Source organism: Lonchura striata, chromosome 10 (genome assembly GCF_046129695.1).
Source record: "Lonchura striata isolate bLonStr1 chromosome 10, bLonStr1.mat, whole genome shotgun sequence".
NCBI classification, from domain to species: Eukaryota; Metazoa; Chordata; class Aves; order Passeriformes; family Estrildidae; genus Lonchura; species Lonchura striata.
In genome coordinates this window covers 26,585,875-26,590,802 of record NC_134612.1, presented here as the reverse complement: position 1 = coordinate 26,590,802, position 4,928 = coordinate 26,585,875, and the positions used below count along the sequence as shown (strand labels likewise).

The following is a 4,928-nucleotide window of genomic DNA, read 5'->3' as shown; positions in this document are numbered from 1 at the left end:
AGAGCTGTTCCCGAGTGGGCTGTGGGCTCAGGCCTGAGCCCTGCTGCCCCCAGCCCTGCCCACCAGCGAGGGGCTGGCACCAGCCTCCTGCTTTCCCAGAGATGCACGTTTCCAGGGGTTATAAATACTCCAGGAGCCAGGAATGCACGTGGAAGGGCTGGAGCAGCACAGGACGGGGGCGGGTGCTGATCCGTTGCAATATCCATATTTATCTGCAGCTTTATTTGAGTTTCTCTGCTGGCCACCAAGGAGCTGCTGCAGTGCCCAGGCTGTTCCCAGAGCCACACTGCAGCTGAAGGACAGGATCCATGCTGTGACCCTGGCAGGAGCTGGGAGCACACAGAAGCTCCTGTCCAGACCTCAGGAAGGAACAATTGTGGGCAAACTTTCCTTAAATGAAACAGATTATCTGTTTATACCGGCATCAAACAGTCCAAGACCAGGACACATCCCTTCTTGCACTGATGTGCCTTCACCATAAAACTTTTTCTGGAGAAGCCCCAAAGGCAGCAGTGGAGCATTTCCCTTGGCTGTGATGTGAGCTCAGCTCTGATGGACCCCCCAGTGCTGGGGGGACACCTCAGGACGTTGGATGCTACCTTGGGGTCCCCACGGCCATCCCAGGTGCATTGGCCCCCACCCAGGGAATGCCTGGCAGGGATTGGGAAGGACGATGTGTCCCTCTGCATGTCCTCCTGCTCCCAGTGCTGACACACAGCTTTGGGACAGCACCCTGGAGTAATTGCACAGGGAGGTCAGGATTCCAAGGTTTTCTGAAATTACAAAGCAACTTCTCCACGGTGTCTTTCACGGTGTTAAGCTGATTAGTACCATTTAAAAAGAAAAAAAAATAGCTTATTTTTATATCTTAGCAAAGCTTCTTTGACAAATGCATTGAGGATAAGAATCCCTCTTCCCACGGGAGCTGAAATCATTAGGGGAGATTTGCTGCTAGAGCCAGTTCTCTACAACCACTGTGTGTTCTGCACTTGGTATTTATAAAAACCCAGGGAAAATATGTCACAGCTGTAAGGAGCTGAAGCAAGGAGGTGTCAAAGCAGTTCTGTGTCACCTGCACAGACACAAACCCACTGCTGGTTTAGGCAAGTCCCCCTTAGCACAACCGAAGGCTTTGTGTCTCTCCTGCTTTGAAACCTCCTGGATTTTGCTGATCTCCAGCTGGACATCACAGAAGCAGCAGCTCTGCCAGGAAAGCACATGGGCTGGAATGAAAGCTTGGTGCTGGATTTCATACGCCACGAGCAGCGCCCTGCGCTCCCCGGGATGGGCTGGGCACGGTGCTGGCAGCTCCCAGCCCTTGCCAGCCTTGGCACCTCGGACCTCTGCTCTCCTGGCTGGCAGAGCCCAGCACAGAGGGGCTGCGAGCCTCGGCCTGGCAGGGCTGTGGGCACCAGCTCGTGTGGCAGCAGAGGGGAGAAGCCCTGGGAGCGTGGGGGCACCAGGGAAGAACGCTCGTGTGCAGCACGAGGATGAGCACCCCAAAGCAGGAGGGAGGAGCGGGCTGAGGAGGAGCCATCGCTCGGGAAGTGCAGTTGGAGCTCGAGCAGCTCAGCACGCTCAGCAGACAGGCATCCCATGTGGAAGGAACCCACTGGCATGGAGCAGGGAAATGCCACATTCCGGGAGAACCTCGGCAGGGGAAGGGAGAGGCTCTGGTACCACGGGCTGCTCACGTGTGTCAGTAACAAGAAGTCACGTTAAAATCATGAGGTGTTTTATTTTTGGAAAGATGATGTATTGCTCCTCCTGATTTTAACGATCTCCTAATCCCACTACAAGAATGATGGTCTTATGATGTGAGCTCCTAAACAACGCATCAGAAATCAATTTACAAATTCATGACAAAGCATTGTTTAGTGTGGAGATGTTTTACTCCCTGTGGGAACGCTGATGCATCCCTGGGCTCCCGGGCCTCAGGTACTGTGAGTGCCTGCTGCCTCTGCCCACCACTCACAGATGCTTGGCAACAGCTGGGCTTCCTGTTTCTGATGGGCCTGTGCCTTCCAAAGCTGATCTGTCTTTTGCAGTAAGGGAGCTGTGGGATCCACAGGTTATTTTGCGAGTGCCACTTGCACTCTCATTCCCTCAGAATCTCAGGAGCAGCCCAGGAACTGTTGGACAATTCAAGGCAGCATTATCTCCCTCAAAGCGTGGGCAGAGAATGACATGTGCCACTGTTCCATGGAGCTGCTCTCGCCCTGACTCAGATTTTCACTGCTTAGCACTGCACAGGGTGGGGTGCTCCCTCCTGCAGCCGCTGCAGCCAAACGTGCCACGGGTTGGAAGATGTAGTGCAGTACAGCAGTGGGTAGGTCTGATGGCACCCGAGATCTGCGTGAATCCCCCGGTGAACTCCCTCAGCCGAACACCTTGCACTGGGCTGCCTGAGGGAGGGGTGTGAAAGCCCCTGACAGAATGTTCCAAAAAGAGGTGATTGCTGTGAAACCTGTTGTGGAGATTCAGCCCCTTTATGGGAGGCACAGCCACGTGCAAAGCCTGAAGGAGCTTTCGGCCCCGGATGCCTGCCCTCCTGAGCAGCCCTCGTGGAGCCTGCGAGGGCTGGCACTGCAGAGCTGCCCAGGGACGAGGGGCTGGGAGGGACAGGGCTGGCACTGCAGAGCTGCCCAGGGACGAGGGGCTGGGAGGGACAGGGCTGGCACTGCAGAGCTGCCCAGGGATGAGGGGCTGGGAGGGACAGGGCTGGCACTGCAGAGCTGCCCCAGGGACAAGGACAGGGCTGGCACTGCAGAGCTGCCCAGGCTGGGAGGGACAGGGCTGGCATGCAGAGCTGCCCAGGGACGAGGGGCTGGGAGGGACAGGCACAGCTGAGGCGAGTCTGCCCCTGGCACAGGCTGCCCGTGTGCCATGCTGCAGGGGAGCCAGCCCTGTCTCCGTGGGTCTGTGTAGGGCAGAGCAGGGCTCCTGCAGAGCCCGGTCAGAGCAGCACTGGGATGGATATCCGGTATCTACAAAGAACAAGAAGAATGAAAATAGCGATTTAAACAGAAATAACAGTTACCGCTAGCAGTTTTGCTGCAGAGCAGCCTTTCCGCTCCGCATTTCCCCGAAGGCGCACCGGAGCCGCCGGCATCTCCATGGTGACAGCGCGGCGCAGGCTCCGCCGGCGGCCCCGGGAGCCGCCCGGGACCCGAGGGGGCCCGTGGGGAGACGGGGCTCCCTTCGCACCGGGCTGCCGGGCGGATCCCCAGCGCCCAGCACGGCTCGCTGCCACCCCGACGGGCGAGGGCACGGGCGGCTTTGGCCTTGCCGGGGGCACCGCTCCGTGCTGCTGGTACCACACCGCGCTGCCCTGCCCGGCGGCTGCCCACGGCCACGGCCCCTGCCGTGCGCCCCGGAGCCGCTCATGAGAGCTGCAGCCTCTTTTATACCTATTTTTAAGTTGGTGGTATTGTCTCTGCACCAGCTAAATATAAAAGTCTTGCAGCGTGCGGTGAGTAAGGTTTGGCGAAGAGCCACGGCGAGGCAGCAGCGGCCGGGCTCCGAGGGATGCTCGCGTGGTGTGGGGGGAGAAAAACCAGCCGGCAGCCGAAGCGGTGCTTGTCACATCCTGCACAGACACGCGAGGGCGTGGGCTGAGCCCAGGGGCCCGCGGGGATGGAGCGGGACCGCTCCCGATGGAGCCCAGCGCCCGCACCTGGCTCTGCGGGGCCCTGGCATTTGCCAGGCTGTTGGTTCAGCGCTGTGCTGGCAGCTCCGTGTCCCCACGGCTCTGCTGCCCCTCGCCCGGCCCCGCTCCCATCCTTCCCAATCCCACCAAACCCCGCTCCCATCCTTCCCAATCCCACCAAACCCCGCTCCCATCCTTCCCAAAATCCCACCAAACCCCGCTCCCATCCTTCCCAAATCCCACCAAACCCCGCTCCCATCCTTCCCAATCCCACCAAACCCCACTCCCATCCTTCCCAAACCCCATCAGACCCCGCTCCCATCCTTCCCAATCTCACCAAACCCCGCTCCCATCCTTCCCGAACCCCCGCTCCCATCCTTCCCAATCCCACCAAACCCCGCTCCCAATCCCACCAAACCCCGCTCCCACCCTTCCCAAACCCCGCTCCCATCCTTCCCAATCCCACCAAACCCCGCTCCCAATCCCACCAAACCCCGCTCCCACCCTTCCCAAACCCCGCTCCCATCCTTCCCAATCCCACCAAACCCCGCTCCCATCCTTCCCACCTCCGCTCCACGGAGCCAGGGCAGCCCGGGGGTGCCGCCGTGGGCACGGGCGCCGTGGGGTCTCTCCGGCCGGGCCAGGGGCACGGTGCCACGGCCGCGGATCCACGGCCGGAGCGGAGCAGGGTCCCCGGTGTCACCCCCAGCCCAGGGGTCCGTGGCTCCTGCGGGGCCTCCGCTCGTGGCAGCGGCCAGGCGCGGTCCCGACACGCTCTGCCCTGGCCGCTCCTGCCATCTGCAGAGAAATCCTCAGGGAGAAGGAAGGAACGTGCCCGCTTGTAGCATTCACCGGGACTGGGAGAGGAGCCCCGGGTTTCGGAGTCCGCTGTGACAACACCCGGCTGCCCCCGCCCGTGGGACGCGAGGAGGGGTCCCGGGGGGTGGCAGTCACTGTGCCCGGGGTTTAGCCCCGAGCCCCGCGGCACCGGCCCGGCCCCGCTCCGCCGGCCCCGGCAGCGGCAGGTGGCGCCCGCAGCTCCTTCCCGGCCGGGAGAGCGCCGGGAGGCGGCGGGGCGGGAGCGGAGCGACGGGAGCGGGATGGGAACGGGAGCGGGATGGGAACGGGATGGGAACGGGATGGGAACGGGATGGGAGCGGGATGGGAACGGGAACAGGCTGGGAACGGGAGCGGGATGGGAACGGGAGCGGGATGGGAGCGGGATGGGAACGGGATGGGAGCGGGATGGGAACGGGAACAGGATGGGAATGGGAACGGG

The 4,928-nt window shown here is 61.5% G+C and overlaps 1 long non-coding RNA gene across 1 annotated transcript; it reads right to left on the bottom strand.

Moving 5' to 3' along the window:
• Positions 1 to 2,889: 2,889 nt before the first annotated feature.
• Positions 2,890 to 4,587, bottom strand: LOC144246794 (uncharacterized). The gene is made up of 3 exons (XR_013340496.1): positions 4,216 to 4,587; positions 3,411 to 3,589; positions 2,890 to 2,987 (listed from the first exon to the last, which is right to left on the bottom strand). It is a non-coding gene; the product is annotated as an uncharacterized LOC144246794 (long non-coding RNA).
• Positions 4,588 to 4,928: the final 341 nt, after the last annotated feature.